Source organism: Rhinopithecus bieti, unplaced genomic scaffold (assembly GCF_001698545.2).
Source record: "Rhinopithecus bieti isolate Rb0 unplaced genomic scaffold, ASM169854v2 scaffold_30775, whole genome shotgun sequence".
Lineage (NCBI taxonomy): Eukaryota > Metazoa > Chordata > Mammalia > Primates > Cercopithecidae > Rhinopithecus > Rhinopithecus bieti.
Genome location: NW_016813906.1, coordinates 830,725 through 848,292, shown reverse-complemented (window position 1 = coordinate 848,292; position 17,568 = coordinate 830,725). Strand labels below are relative to the sequence as shown.

The 17,568-nt window shown below is 39.2% G+C and overlaps 1 protein-coding gene across 6 annotated transcripts in view; it reads right to left on the bottom strand.

Annotated features, from left to right (window-relative positions):
* Positions 1–17,568, bottom strand: part of PUS10 (pseudouridine synthase 10) — a 79,727-nt gene that overhangs the window by 51,730 nt on the left and 10,429 nt on the right. The window lies entirely within an intron of this gene.

Genomic DNA, 17,568 nt, shown 5'->3' with positions numbered 1-17,568 from the left:
AAATAAATAAATAAATAAAATAAAATAAAATAAAATAAAATAAAATAAATAAACAAACTTTAAAAGCCCTAGGCTCATGAGATGTCAAAAATGATTATTAAATACACTATGAAAATAACCGTTAATGAATTTTTTCTACCTTTCTCTTTAGCCAACTACTCCTCCATTACATAACCTTAAAATCTGCAAACATTCTAAGGGTCACTGTTAGGTGTAAATTCTAATATTATATTAACTGCCAAAAAGAATATAAACTACTATAAATAAAATTTTGACATGTTTTCTCTTCATAATCCTCCTTGTAATTAGTTTGTAAAATAAAAACTAGATTGGTAGATTTCCATTAGGGTTGCTTTAGTGTAAGAAAGTATTTCTGACCTTACAGATGAAGAAAAAAACAAGATAGTACACTTTGGTCTTCGTAATTTGCTTAATGCAGTAAATACAAATAATGTAACTATAATACAAATTAAAATTAGACAAAAGAAAAGTTTTATCTTACAAGTAAACAAATATATCTGGCCTTCTTGGTAAAAAGGGAAGATCAAATTGAGGATGCAGTTGTTTGTTTGTTTGTTTTTTGAGACAGAGTCTTGCTCTGTAGCCCAGGCTAGAGTGCAACAGTGTGATTTCGAATCACTGCAACCTCCGCTCCTGGGTTCAAGCGATTCTCCTGCCTCAGCCTCCTGAGTAGCTGGGATTACAAGCACACACCACCACACTGGGCTAATTTTTTGTTGTTGTTTGTTTTTTTAGTAGAGACAGGGTTCGCCAGGTTGGCCAGGCTGGTCTCGAACTCCTGACCTCAAGTGATCCACCTGCCTTGGCTTCCCAAAGTGCCCCAGGCACGAGCCCCAGCACCCGGCCAGGTATGCACTTTTGTTAAGCCCCTAAAACAGCAATACAAAGGTTTGTTAAAAGTGCATAAAATCCACTAGGATGGTGACAGTGGGAGTGTAGGGAATAGCAACAATTTGGAAGCTGGAAAGCGGACTGAACAGTGGTAAAGGACTTAGCAGACACCCAAAAAGTTGAATCCTAAATTGGCAGCAGAAGAAATGAATACTCCACAATCAAAACAGGAGTTTAAGAAATAAGCAGCACCAAGGAATTCTGGAAGTTGTGGTGGAAGGTAAAAGGTGGGAATAAAAAAAATTGTTTGCAAAAGAGGCAGATTCTCAGATCCCCTACCCCACTTCATGCAGCCAGGTGAATGTCCCTCTCTAACCCTAGTAAAAGACCAGAGTTTTATTTCCTGGAGATGGTAAAATGAAGGTCTTTTGATTGAGTCTTTTGAGTCACACTTAAGGGCATTAATACTTCACTGAGTAAACACAGGCAGAAAGATGATGATATACACACATCACCCCAGCCACCACCCATTTCTAGACCTTGGCAGATTGCTAGATGGAGACTGCATCTTCTATAAGGAAATGTTACCTGCCCAAGACCTAAATGAACACAGATAGCTCAGTATTCAGTAAAGCTCACAGAGAATCTTCCCTCTTTATTCACACACCTAGCTTCCATCTGCGTCTTATTTTTTTTTTTTTTTTCTGAGACAGAGTTTTGCTCTTGTTGCCCAAGTGTAATCTCAGCTCACTGCAACCTCTGCCTCCTGGGCTCAAGTGATTCTCCTGCCTCAGCCTCGCAAGTAGCTGGGACTACTTGCCCACCACCACACCTGGCTAATTTTTTAAAACATATTTTTATTAGAGATGGACTTTCACCACGTTGGCCAGGCTGGTCTTGAACTCCTGACCTCAAGTGATCCACCTGCCTCGGCCTCCCAAAGCGCTAAGATTACAGGCATAAGCCACCACGCCCAGGCTCAACTGCTTCTTATTCTGTACTCTTCAATATGACCAACTCACCAAGGATAAGCAGGCAACTGAGGAAAGCCCCTAACATATAATGTACCAAAATAAACTGAAAAAAGCAACTTTAAGAAACTAGAGACAAAAACATTACACAATAGCAACACATATTGATATTCTCAGAAAGATAAAATATTGTGTTTATCAAACAAGAATAGGATCCTATTTTTCTAAAATACACACACACACACACACACTCTCTCTCTGACACACACGCACGGGAAAAAAACCTAGAAAACAGAGAAGGTCTTGGAATTAAAAACATAGTATTACTATTTATGAAAAACTCAACAAGATTGGAAACGAAGTTGAGAAAATTTGTTAATAGTGGATCAACCCTCCCGAAGACAACTAGAAAAGCTGGACAACTGGAAAAAAAAAATTCCATGAAGACATCAGAAAGTTAACAAGGCAGTGAAGAGTTACAGGGTCAAAATTCAGAAGAAGGAAACCAAAGATGAGCCAGGCATTTTGAGCAGCTTTTCCCCAAGGGGCATCTGTCAGTCAGAAGAGAGAGAGGGAATCCTGATAAGCCCTATGCTTTGGCTGAAACCATGAAGGATGACACCCTAGAAGCAGGGGTAAATGGGGACGAGAACAGCCCTTAAAGGTGCTAAAGATCAACTTCAAATCACTGCAATCCCTGTCACTGAATTAAGGTAATTCAGAATTGCTAATGTCTCTAGCTAGAACTCAGAAGAAAACAAAAATCCTCTCTGGAGGAGAACATTATTTTAGGTTTCAAATTATGTTTTTTGTAATCAATGTCCAAATTTTCTTTTCTTTTTTCTTTTTTTTTTTGAGACAGGGTCTTGCTGTCTTGCCCAGGCTGGAGTGCAGTGGCATAATCTTAGCTCACTGCAGCCTCCACCTCCGGGTTCAAGCAATCCTCCTACCTCAGCCTCCTGAGTAGCTGGGACTACAGGCGCATGCCACCATGCCCAGATAACTTTCTTGATTTTTTGTAGACACGAGGTCTTGCTAGGTTGCCCGGGTTGGTCTTGAACTCCCGGGCTCAAATGATCCTGAGTTGGCCCCCAAAGTGCTAAAATTACAGGTGTGAACAACCACACCTGGCCGAACATTTTATTCTTTTGTAGAGACTGGGTGTCCCTACGTTGCCCAGGCTGGTCTCAAACTCCTGTGCTCAGGCAATCCTCCTGCCTCAGTCTCCTAAAATGCTGGGATTACAGGCATGAGTCCCTGCACCTGGCCTGACCTATATTTTAAAAAATAAAAACTAAACGAAAGGATATTCTTCATGCAGAAGAATATAATCCCAGATAAAAGCTGAAATAAAGGGTAATACACAAGATGAATATGTGGGTAAATCTGTGAATATTGACCGATTGTATAGAATAGTACTTGTATAAAATGTCATATGGGATTGAAATATGTGTCAAACTAAAACACACAGTGAAATGTAAATTAAGAGATACAAGGAATCTAAGTATTCCAGGGTCTTTGCATTCTCTGGGAAAGATAGAAATATTTATACACTTTTATTTGAGAGAGAGCGTCTCACTCTGTCATCCAGGTTGGAGTGCAATGGCTCAATCTTGGCTCACTGCAGCCTCAACGTCCTAGGCTCAAACAATCCTCCTATTTCAGCCTCTTGAGTAGCTGGGACTACAGGCATGTGCCACCATGTCCAGATAATTTTTTATTTTTTGTAAAAATGGGAGTACCAATTTAATCAGTACTTTTAAGATTAAAGGAAAAACTTTAAATACATAACTTCTAAGATAATGATAGGCATGAGGGGTAGAATTTAAATGGAAAATAATCCAAAAGAATTCTCATTATCCCTAATTTTGTGTAACATTGTACTAGAGATCTTAGCCAATGCAACAAGGCAAGAAAAAAAATAATTATTACGAAAATTGGAGGGGAAAAGTCATTGTGTACAGACTATATGACTTCCAATTTAACAGGGGTAGGGGACACTTCCCTGGGGCCAGACCAATAAAGCAGTAATTGAAATATCAGTTGCTGCATGCCACCTAAGAAACAAGTTGCAGATTGAATGTTACTCAATAGAATTACCTTTTTTTTTTTTTTTTTTTTAGACAAGGTTTCGCTTTGTCACCCAGGCTGGAGTGTAGTAGTATGATCTCAGCTCACTGCAACCTCCACTTCCCAGGTTCAAGCGATTCTCCTGCCTCAGTTTCCAAGTAGCTGGGACTACAGGTGCCTGTCACCACACCCAGCTAATTTTTATATTTTCAGTAGAGACAAGTTTTTGCCATGTTGACCAAGCTGCTCGTGAACTCCTGGCTTCAAGTGATTCACCTGTCTAAGCCTCCCAAAGTGCTGGGATTACAGGCATAAGCCACTGCACCCAGCCAGAAGTACCTTAATACATGTCTACAATAAAAAAAAAAATGTTTTGGAATATAAATTTAGCATTCATGACTAGCTACTGATTTACTTAATAGGGCATGAGTGCACATGCCCACTCCACACTAGGTCATGAATTTCTGTGATGCTTTCAGAATATGAAAGTCTCACTAAAATCACCAACTCATGATTTCTAATATGAATTTCTAGTGATAATACTAAAGGAATACCAGATAATCAATACACTTCATAACACCCCAGCCTCACAGAAAATTTAAATCCTGGATGTGAACTAAATTCTAAACAGAAACCATTTCATATTATGCTTCTTAATACAAGACTAAAAGGGCTATCTGTGTTGATACCTTTGCATCTATTTTATTATTTCATTTGCTTTTATATGGTTCATGACCACATTTAAATAAAATCCATTTTATTTTTTCCCCACACAAGTTAGTTCCCCTCACATTATCTTTACTCAGCTACTGGCAGTAACATTTTAACAACCAGTTTAGACAGAAACTTAGATTCCACCAGAAAAAAGAATCAAAGGTTTCAATCATACTCAACACTGCAACATTTACTTACACAAGTAGCTTTCAAATTATAATTTAATGAATATAATATATGACTCTTTAATTTGCCATGTATATAATTTTTAAAGATAAAAAACTAGCCCTCTGTAAGTACCTACTGAGCACTCTTGCCCTGGCTCTGGAGACTGCCATATATCCAGCTGATCTCTGACACACTAATTGTGAAACCAAAAGTTACACGCAATAAAAAGGAAGTAGCCCTGTGAAATGGCAATCCAACGCTCAACTATGGTTTTTTACATCAGAGCTTTATAAATTATGAAAGTGTCCAAGCCGGGCGCAGTGGCTCACGCCTGTAATCCAAAGACTTTGGAAGGCTGAGATGGGCAGACCACGAGGTCAGGAGATCAAGACCATCCTGGCCAACATGGTGAAACCCCGTCTCTACTAAGAATAAAAAAAAATTAGCCGGGTGTGGCAGCATGTGCCTGCAGTCCCCACTACTTGAGAGGCTGAGGCAGAAGAATCACTTGAACCCATGAGGCGGAGGTTGCAGTAAGCCAAGATCATGCCACTGCACTCCAGCCTGGGCAACAGGGTGAGACGCTGTCTCAAAAAAAAAAAAAGAAAAAAAGAAAGTATACAAATTGACTGGAAAATATATATTCCATTAAGACAAACTGGATAACTTTGCATAATAAACATAATGGCAAGGAGAAAGGAGAAAGATACTCAGTTTAAAGACAAAATCCCCAGCTAAACATTTCCATCTGGGGCCTTGAATGGTATCTAGTCTAAAAAATAGATTCCACTAGTATTGATCCTGTATTAATGTCAGGGAGGAAAAACAGATTCAGTTTTATTTAAAAGGGAAGATTTGTAAAAATAACTTTCAATATTTGGAGCAGTAAAACCTAATTTTAAAAGGAGGAGCAGCTGTAGCACTGCAATTTGTCAACACTTCTTAACTGACAAACCCAGCCAAAGACTATTTTGCTAGTCCTTCCTTTTGCTTGGAGGGAAGAAAGTAGAAGTACTATTTCTTAAGAGAGAGGTTTCTGACAATGAGTTTGGATGTGTCTGATTTCAAGGTATCACTTGCCACCTAGGCCCCTCTTCTTGGACATTTGGACATATCCATGACAAAGGATGTGGCTGAAAACTTTATTGGGACTTCCACCTCCAATTAAGGGACTTCACCATCATAATCATCACATCCACATACATCATCAATCCTTCCTAAGAGCAAAAAAAAAAAAAAAAAAAGAAAAAAAAAAAAATAGCTCCTCACAAAATGACTTGAAACTCCTGTATTTTAAGATAGGTGCTGTAATAAAATATTTGACTCGAAACATCTTTGTACCTATTCCAGTCATCCGATAACAAAACCTGAACATAAATGTGATAGGAAAGTGCTAAAATTATAATTTAAATTTTATTTCCAGAGTTATCATTTTAGAGAATCACAAAATAAGCTGGTGGTTTATCATTATTCTTATTAAATTATAACACTTGTTAAATAATTACAAGAGTTCTGGTTTCATATTTTTACCAAGAATCCTTTCCCTAACCTTGAAGATACTGAACCATTTACAGAAAGATAATACTAAAGTCAAAACCTAGGCTAAGTCCCACTTATAACACAGAAAGACAATAACCCTTTTGAAATCTGACCAAGGCCGGGTGCAGTGGCTCATGCCTATAATCCCAGCACTTGGGGAGGCTAAAGCAGGCGGATCACCTGAGGTCAGGAGTTCGAGAACAGCCTGGCCAACATGGTGAAATCCTGTCTCCCCTAAAATTACAAAAAATCAGCTGGGCAAGGTGACGAGCGCCTATAGCCCCAGCTACTTGGGAGGCTGAGGCAGGAGAATTGCTTGAACCTGGGAGATGGAGATTGCAGTGAGCCGAGATCGCATCACTGCACTACAGCACGGGTGACACAGTGAAACTTCATCTCAAAAAAAAAAGCATAAACTTTGGAGTTTAATAGATCAGAGTTCAAATCCTAGCTCTGCTATTTATCAGCAATGTGACCTTCAGCTTCAATTTCATCATCTGTAAAATGGAGACGATAACACCACCTACTTTAAGGGGTTGTGATTATTAAATGAAAGAGCACATGCAGCATACTCTGCCATGAAAATATTAAATAACTGTTGGTGGCTTGTTTTCCTAAGAAAGGGGTTTTATCTTGCTGCTCCTAAAAAATAACTACACATTATGGTGGTGTGGCTGTTTTACATATAAACAATTGCTTTATATACATATGCATACATACACATATATTTGTTATTTTATGAATAATTTTCAAAACAATCATATCTTAGTAAGCTAGAATTACTAGGTATAAAACACAGTGGTGGTATCAGAAAAAAGGACAATTCTATGCAACAAGAAAAACCTAGACCTGAAACAGGCAAGAGTCTAAACTAGAAGTTCCCTTTTTCAGCAACTTAATCTACTAAGCCACACGGTCCTAAAATTAATGGAGGAAAATAGTTTAATAATGATCTCTATAGTTAGAAGGTAGCAATGTGCTAATATGTTCCATTTCACAGGGAAAACATTTTAAAGAAAAAGGATGTGTTTCATCTTGTATTCTTTTTTATTCTGCTATATTACCATTTCTTACTATAAATTTTAAAGATGCCAAATGTGACAATTCACAAGAATAAGACCATACAAATTTTTAAAAGAAACTTCAAATATTTGAGGCTACCTCATGTTCTTAATGCATCTGGTCTCCCTCAATTACCTACACTGCTAGATGAGCCACACCAACTTCTTTTCTTCCTTGCCTCCTCCTCCATTATACTTAGCTGGGTTTAGGTCAAGGAAAAGGCAATGCCATAAAGAGATGCATCTTTAAGCATTTAAATATATGTCTGAATAATCTCCAACTGCAATCCTGAATCCAATATACATTATATTATTGTGGTAGTCTTTAGAATTAGGCTTGCATCTAGACCTGCTTGACTATGGCTTCCTACTCACAGGAATGTGATTTGTTCCTCCTTGCTGCATGCCACAGTGACCTCAGGGATTGGGTGCTTTATCTGTTGGGCTTCTTGTGCCAGTACCCCAATAATGAGTTATTAGATCTCTTCAATATCTGCTTTGACTCTTTGATAGTTGCACTTCTGATTGTACATGCCAACCAGGGCTTGGGTTCTATATAGACCTTGACTAATCGCATGTCACTCATTCTTTCTCCCTTGGAACACATCCTAGTGATGTATCACGTAACAGAGTCCTAAACCTGCACCCATGTCTAGTCTTACGTTCTCCTAAACACAGCAGCTCTGCCTGGATTCATCACTCTGGTGATCCTCTGACCTTTAGTGATGTTCATTAGTGTATGGCTTAATAGGGTGTGTAGTTAAGAAAAGGTAATACCCATGGAACCAAAGTAGTCAGGTAAATAAAACATACGAAAATATACAAGATGTAGAGATGGTGTGGTTTAAAAAAAAAACAAAAACAAAACTTAAAAAGTAACAGCAGCATGAAGCAGGGAGGCATATCCAGATTCCAATAAATGGGACACATTGGGCAAATCATATAACCTCTAAGAGCCCTGGTTTTCTCCTCTTTAAGCAAAGATGAGTATGATGACTACTGAAGTGGTCTCAATGTGTGAAGCTGAAAAAAATTACCCAAGCATAGCATATCTTCTTTCCAATCTACAGATACTACCCATTAACTCTCAGATATTAAAGGGGGATCCCGTATACACAAAGGTTGGAAACTCCTGGACTCTCAATCAGACATTCCCAATAGGTATAAACAGGTTTACACTTGGGTGGTGGCCTGGCTGAGACTCTGACAAATCACAACCATATATACATTGACTTTTTCAATAAGTGCCATAAAAAGCTGGGGAGTCCTGCTCTAGCCGATCACCAAGGTCTCATATACATCTATGATTCCATGATTATAATAACACAGACTTTCAGACACCAATGTTATATTCACAGAAGCAAGTTCTTGGAGTTACCTTTTATAAGATAGGGTGGATTGCTGCATGAACACACTCATTTCCTGTTAATGGTTTTAAAAGTGGCAACCTGCATACCTAAAACTAGCAAGGTTACTATACACTTCCCAACCCACTCATGAAAAGTCTATTGAAAGATCCTTAAGGGGCAGTCCCTAAAAGAACTAAGACTCAAAAGCATTTAAGTTTTAAAAGGACTTAGTGGGGCTGCACGCGGTGGCTCACGCCTGTACTCCCAGCACTTTAGGAGGCCGAGGCAGGCGGATCACGAGGTCAGGAGATCGAGACCATTCTGGCTAACACGGTGAAACCCCGTCTCTACTAAAATACAAAAAATTAGCCGGGCGTGGTGGCGGGCGCCTGTAGTCCCAGCTACTCAGGAGGCTAAGGCAGGAGAATGGTGTGAACCCGGGAGGCGGAGATTGCAGTGAGCCGAGATCGCGGCACTGCACTCCAGCCTGGGGACACAGCGAGACTCCGTCTCAAAAGAAAAAAAAAAAAGGACTTAGTGGAATGCTCTCTCTTTTCCCATAAATGCAAGTTTGGCCTAATATTAGCATACGTCTGGGACATTCATTCTATAGTAGTTTTGTGTGGCATTATGCTGTAGAAGTTTAGAGGAATCAAACTTGCTTTGCATGGATAAGTGGACCATATAGTAATTGAAGGGAGTTCTAAACTAATCTAACCAAAAATAGGAGCTATAAATTCTGAAAACTCCTTAGTAAGCTCAGAAAAGGTTTACTGAATGAAGTGGACCTAGGGTTGGTCTTAAATGGTGGGTAAGAGAGAACATACACAGATTTAGGAAGAGTGCCTGTCATACAAAATAAAAATTGAGAAGCCATGCACAAATGGACAAAAAGCAGAAAATACACATGCTAAATCAGAAAGTTGAGATAATGAACAAAGACAGCCAGCTCATGCCTGCACACACAATATATATATGGCTCTCTATACTTGAAGTTAAGAGAATTTTGTCACATTCTATTTATGAGCTAAACATAATTAGAAAAAATATAGTCCTTTAGAAAAAGAACATCAATCAATAATAGAAGGGAAATTACCAATTAAAAAAGATTCTAGGACTAATGGCCTGAGAGTTTAAGAAGCCTCTGTAAACACATACAAAATTTTAGTATGTGCATTTTAGGACAAAGGAATTCACTGCTTTCTTCAGATTCTGAATGAGATCAATAATCCTAAATTAGTTAAGAATCCACAGATTTAAGTAAAAATCCAAAGCCATTTGAATATCTATTTTCAGAATTTAAAAGAATTTCAGGGGGGAACAGTGGCTTATGCCTGTAATTCCAACACTTTGGGAGGCCGAGACAGATGCATCACCTGTCAGGAGTTCAAGACCAGCCTGGCCAACAAGATGAAACCTTGTCTTTACTAAAAATACAAAAATTAGCCGGGCGTGGTGGCACACGCCTGTAGTCCCAGCTACTCAGGGAGGCTGAAGCAGGAGAATCGCTTGAACCTGGGGGGCGGAGGTTTCGGTGAGCCGAGATCACGCCACTGCACTCCAGTCTGGGTGACAGTGAGATTTCGTCTCAAAAAAAAAAAAAAAAAGAAAGAAAGAAGACAATTTCTTAACATAAAAAAATGCTGCTACAGAAATTGTACTGCCATCTGTGGCCATACCACCCTGAATGTGCCTGATCTCGCATGATCTCAAAAGCTAAACAGAGTCGGGCCTGGTTAGTACTTGGGTAGAAATGGTACTGCTTTTATTCTTAGCTAATTTTCTAGGGTCGTGTATAATTGGTAGTACTTACTGCAAAGTATGAAATTATAAAGTATAATAAATGATAGGAAAAAGGTTTTGATCTGACAAAACTCCAACCATATCAAATTGCATATTGAGAAGTGTTTCATCCAAGTAACACTTAAAAGACAATATATACATTTAAAGTCAATGGACTAAGCAAACTGTTTCCCATACCCTACCCATGAAAAGGGACCAATAAACCAAAGTGATAGTACAATATTGCCCTCTACTGGACTCAACTAGTAAAGATGAACCTAATAAAACTAAAAAGCATTTAGCTTATAAAAGGACTTAATGGAATCTTTTCCCATAAATACAAATTTAACCTAATATTAGCATATGTCTGAGACATTCATTCTATAGTTTTTGTGTGGCATTATGATGCAGAAGTTTAGAGGAATCAATTATCAATATAAAATAACCACTACAGGGCCAGGTGCAGTGGCCTGTAACACTAGCACTTTGGGAGGCCACACCAGAAGGATCACTTGAGCCCTGGAGTTCAAGACCAGCCTTGGCAACATAGGGAGACCCCATCTCTAAAAAAAATAAAAAATAAGTTAGCTGGGCATAGTGGCATGCACCTGTGGTCTCAGTTACTCAGGAAGGTTAGGCGGGAGGATCACTTGAACCTAAGAGGTCAAGGCTGCGGTAAGCTGTGATCACACCACTGCACTCCGGCCTGGGTGACAGAGTGAGACCCTGTCTCAAATACATAAACACTGTAATAAGTATTTTTGTTAAAACTATACAGAATCTTAGAGTTGAAAAGGCTTAAGATCTCTAGTCTAACCAACTATATAGTGCACACTTTCTATGTATCTTGGCCAAGTACATTGGCACTCTGTATCTGCGGATCCTGCATCTATGGATTCAATGAACCCTGGATAGAAAACATTTAGGGGGAAAAAAAGATCTGTACTGAACAGGTACAGACTTTTTCCTGTGATTGTTCCCCAAATAATGTAGCATAACGACTATTTACATACCACCCACATTGTATTATTATTGTTATTATTATTATTTTATTTTTTTGTTGAGACAGAGTCTCGCTCTGTCGCCCAGGCTGGAATGCAATGGTGCAATCCCGGCTCACTGCAAGCTCCGCCTCCCAGGTTCATGCCATTCTCCTGCCTCAGCTTCCCGAGTAGCTGGGACTACAGGCACCTGCCACCACGCCTGGCTAATTTTGTTTTATATTTTTAATAGAGATGGGGTTTCACCATGTTAGCCAAGATGGTCTTGATCTCCTGACCTCGTGATCCGCCCGCCTCAGCCTCCCAAAGTGCTGGGATTACAGTCGTGAGCCACTGTGCCCAGCCCCACATTGTATTATATAAGTAACCTTGAGATGATTTAAAGTATACAAGAGGATGTGTGTAAGTTTTATGCAAATAGTATACCATTTTATATGAGAAACTTAAGCATCTGTGGATTTTGGTATCTGCGAGGGGCTCGGGGGTCCTGGAACCAACCCCCTATGGCTATCAAGGGACAATCGTATTTTCCAGCCTTGGCTTAAGCACCCTAGTGATGGGAAGTCTCTGGAAACAATCTATCCTGTTCTGGATAATTCTTAATTCTTAATAGCTCTTGACTCTATTCTTGCAGCAATCTAATTCCTCTTTTATAAGGAAATCTCTCAAATATTTAAGGAAAGCAAACTCATCCCACTGCATCATCTATTCTCCAAATTAAATAACCCAAGCTCCTTTAGCAGTGGATCCTGTGACCAGGTTTCAGATGGCCCCACCACCTGAATGCACTAAATCCTCTAAATGTGCATTCATTTTCTATTGCTTCTATAACAAATTATCACAAATTTAGTGGTTTAAAACAACACCAATTTAATATCTTTAGGTCCCAGGTCTGACACAGGTCTCACTGGGTTAAAATCAAGGTGCCAGCAGGGCTGTGTTCCCTTCTGGAGGCTGTAAGTAATAAATCTGTTTCCTAGGCTTTTCTAGCTTCAAAAGAACATCCGCATTCCTTGGCTCATGGCTCCCTTACTCCGGCTTCAGAATAAATGTTACATCTCTCTTACCATTATTTTATAATCACATCTCCCTCTTATCCTGACCTCTGTGGCCAACTTTCTTCCCCTTTGGAAAATTGCAACTGCCTTTATCTGTCTCCAGTCATTTGTAAAATCTGCTATTTTTAACCCATTTTCCTAGTGTTCCATTATTAGAACGCTAAGCTTGTGGGAGATATTTATATCCTACTGCTCAAGGTCATTGCCAAGGTCTGATTTTTCACCAAAAAAATTTGCAACCTCCAGCATAAATGGGTTAAAAGCCCTCAAAAATCAGGAACAGCTGCAAGTTCTTTCTGAAGCTATACTGGAATGTAATGCACCCAGGTCTAAACACCTGAACCCATTTTGAAACGCTTCACCATGTGGAGCATTCATTCTCCCTTACCAATGACCAGTCTACCTCTTTTCGGCAAGAAGATCATTTTCCTCGACATAAAGCACAGAAGCAAAACAGGATTTTTCAGAGCCCTGCTTTCTCTATATTAGCAGTATACTATCAGTTCCAAATAGCAGATCTATCCATCCTTTTCATCTTTTTCTTGCTCTAAACATAATTTTAAGTACACAAATCTTCCTTAGCAATTCTTGAAAGCTTCTATTCATTAGTAGCTTTAGTTTTCTGGTTGCTGTTCTTATAGACATAAGCCGTAAGCCACCTCTTTTTTTTGTTTGTTTGTTTTTTTTTGTTTTCAGATGTAGTTTCCTCAGGATAGAGTACAGTGGCACAATCTCGGCTCACTGCAGCCTCTGCCTCCCAGGTTCAAATGCTTATCCTGCCTCAGCCTCCTGAATAGCTGGGACTACAGGTGCACACCACCACACCCGGCTAATTTTTGTATTTTTAGTAGAGACGGGATTTTACTATGTTGGCTAGGCTGGTCTCAAACTCCTGACCTCAGGTGATCCACCCACCTCTGCCTCCCAAAGTGCTGGGATTATAGGCATGAGCCAACACCCAGCCAAGTCATCCTCTTTCATTTGCATTAATTTGACTTGCCCTTTCCTGTATTTCTTTTGAAATCGATCCCAGATTGGCAAAAAATTTAACTGTTGGAGTTGGATGACAGGTACACAGGGGTTCACAGGCCAAACTAAAATGTCAAATAAATATATCTAAATACAAGCCTTTGTGTAAAAACAGAGGTAGAGACAGAAAGAGATCCCTATTTCTTCTTCATTGAGATGTATTTTCCCCCAACCTTTTTTTCATTCATTGAGATAGTTTGGTTTGAATTAAAATGTGAATTGCACTTTGTTTGATGCTCTCAATCCTTTTAATTTATCTTTCAGGACAGAATCCTATGCCATTTTTCTTTGCCTTTTCTTTGTAGTGTTTGAAATACACCTATCAGAAGTTTAGGATATATTCTACTTATGCCTCCTCTTCCCATCCTTCAGGAATACAAATTTAAAAGGCTATCAATTTTTCATTTAGGACTAGATTAGTTGCCCCACCATCCTTTAGAAAAATGGTTCTCAGAGTGTTGTTGTAATAGCACCAGCATTACCTATGAGCTTGTTAGAAACGCAAATTCATGAGTCTCACCTGACCTATTGTATTAGCATCGCTGGGAATGGGGCCTGGGAAACTCTCCAAGTGAGTCTCATGCATGTTACAGAACCACTACTTTAGGAAAAGAAACAGTTCCAATCCAAAAGTTGTCAGATAACACACTTTTAGTTAAACATGATTTCCATCATGTACCCAGACACTGGGAGTCCCTCACACCATTTTATTCATTAGCCTTTGTGACTATTTTGTGTCTGTAATTAATCAATCCTCCCCTTGGCCAGATATTATACAGTATACTTCTACTACTCTATCTATCCTATTTTGTTTTGTTTTGTTGTGTTTTGTTTTTTGAGACAGGATCTTATTTTGTTCCAGGCTGGAGTGGGAGTGCAGTGGTACAATCGCAGCTCACTGCAACCTCCGCCTCCTGGGCTACAGTGATCCTCCCACCTCAGTCTCCCCAGTAGCTGGGACCACAGGCACCACCGTGAGATCACTCTCAGAATCTCAAATCTCAGTGCAGGTACATAATTTCTTGCCATATCACGCTATTACATCTTTCCCCTTAACAAATCTGAGCCTTATAAGAAGGATTTATCCTTCCATTATTACATTCAAATGATAAGACCAAACCCAGAGAGTCACCATGACAGTCGTAAGGTATTTATTACTCTCTCATAATCTCAAATTTATTATTAAAATGTTGTATGCCATTATAGACTTTGGAGACTCTAAGCATTATGTCCCGTGACTTTCCACATTGTTCTCTTGTGAATCCCTGAATACTGCCTTTATTTACTCTACTTACTATGTCTTACTGTCTACCACTGTTTCACCAGTTAATCTGCTTAAGCTTCTCCTCTTTAGTAGTATTCAGTTTAAAACTGTTCTGATTGATTAGCTAGTTCCTTCTAAGAAAACACATTTCGGACATATACTCCATTCTGCTTCCATATTCTCCCGAACTCAGTGGAAAATGATTATTATACTGTGAACAAAAATATAGACTTTTCTTTCTAAGCTTTTAAATTAATGCTTTTATAATGATGATAAATAATAACTACTGGGGCCAGGAGAGGTGGCTCACACCTGTAATCCCAGAACTTTGGGAGGCCGAGGCGAGTGGATCACTTGAGATCAGGAGGTCGAGACCAGCCTGACCAACAGAGTGAAACCCCATACAGAAATTAGTTGGGTGTGGTGGCACGTGCCTGTAATCCCAGCTACTTGTGAGGCTGAGGCAGGAAAAGGCTTGAACTCGGGAGGCGGAGGCTGCAGTGGGCCAAGATTGCACCACTGCACTCCAGCCTGGCTGACAGAACAAGACCTTGTCTTAAAAAAAAAAAAAAAAAAAAAAAATGCTATCATCAGAAAAGGATTAGTATAACCAGGAATATAGATGCGTTAATGCAAATTTTATTGCTTAATTTTTTTTTTATTTTTTTTTTGAGACAGGGCCTCGCTCTGTCACCCAGGTTAGAGTACAGTGGTGTGATCATGGCAGCTTCAACCCCCCAGGCCCAAGCAAGCCTCCCACCTTGGCCTCCAGGATAGCTGGGACTACAGATATGCATCACCACACCTAGCTAATTTTTTAATTTTTTTGTAGAGACAGACTCTCACTGTGTTGCCCAGGTTGGTCTTGAACTGAACTCAAGAGATCCTCCCACCTCAGCCTCCCAAAGGCTGGGATTACAGGCAAGAGCTACTGCGACTGGCCGTTTAATTTAAAAAAAAAAAAACTTTACTTGAGGCCACCCCTTATTTCTTTTGTAAGCAGGAATATAATAAATACCACCATGTTGATAAAATATTGTTGCTTTAAATAGATCTGTGATCATCTACTTCTTAGAAGTGGAAAAAAACAAATCATTCAAATGGACTCAATTGTATATTCTAGTGTGAATTATGAGGTAATTGACATACATCAATTTTATGGATAGTATAGTGATGTTTGTTCTACAAACAGACAAAGAAGTTCTAAGGTAGAGATATTTACAAGGTCTAAGTTGAAAGCCATAATGTTGAACATGGCACTAGAGAAATCACAGAATTTATATTCAAAATGCAGAATACTCTGAAGATATGTGTAACTAGTCCAAATTGAGATGCGCAACAAATAAGTGGTTTAAAAAGCAATTTATATCCAGCCTGGCTTGCACAGCATATCTCAACTCCAAAGAAGTAATAAAAGATGGCAATAAAAGAATGTAACATATGGCCAGGCGCGGTGGCTCACGCCTGTAATTCCAGCACTCTGGGAGGCCGAGGCCAGCAGATCACGAGGTCAGACGATCAAGACCATCCTGGTTAACACGGTGAAACCCCATTTCTACTAAAAAATACAAAAAAATTAGCCGGGCATGGTGGCGGGTGCCTGTAGTCCCAGCTACTCGGGAGGCTGAGGCAGGAGAATGGCATGAACCCAGGAGGCAGAGCTTGCAGTGAGCCGAGATCGTGCCACTGCACTCTAGACTGGGTGACAGAGCGAGACTCTGTCTCAAAAAAAAAAAAGAAAGTAACATAATAATAACAGAAAATAACGAACTGAACCATAAACATAACTTTCTGAAGAAACCTGGGATGTGAAAAGAGTATACTGCATATAAAACTGTAATTACTTGAACTATTATTCTTAGGAAATGAATGGGTAAAAATACATTACTCATTACTACAATAAAAAAAAAACATAGCACACTTAATATGGAAACATATTAATTCTTCAATAATTAGAACAGTCACATATTTCTACTAAATAGTTTTCTGGTTAAAATCAGTTATGAAAAGTAGAGTTTAAGCAGAATAATTCTATTTTTAAAAACAGTATCTTCTGGCCAAGCACGGTGGCTCACGCCTGTAATCCCAGCCCTTTGGGAAGCTGAGGCGGGCGGATCACCTGAGGTCAGGTGTCCGAGACCAGCCTGATCAACGTGGAGAAACCCCGTCTCTACTAAAAACACAAAAAAATTAACCGGCGTGGTGACGCATGCCTGTAAGCCCAACTACTTGGGAGCCTGAGGCAGGAGAATCGCTTGAACCTGGGAGGCAGAGGTTGCAGTGAGCCGAGAGGGCGCCATTATACTCCAGCCTGGGCAACAAGAGTGAAACTCCATCTCCAAAACACAAACAAACAAAAACAGTATCTTCTGTTTCTAATATGGAATAGAAATACCTTATAAATAGTAACATTAAGCTAATATTGTTAAAATCATCAAATAAGTGATAAAATGGATAATATGAATCTTAATGTAAAAATATAAACTTTGATTCACAGGTTCTGAGGGTTATGGAAATATATAAATATAAGCTTTGAGAGGAAGGGTTTGATGGTAAGATGTATAACCACATTCAGAAAATACACTTCTTATTCCTATTTGTTTCTCAAAACTCTCACTAAAGTGAGAGTCACTCAGCTTTTGGAAGTCTGTTTCTCTGTACCAAAATTGGACCAGAAGATGACACATCAGTGAGAAATGCTTTGATGATT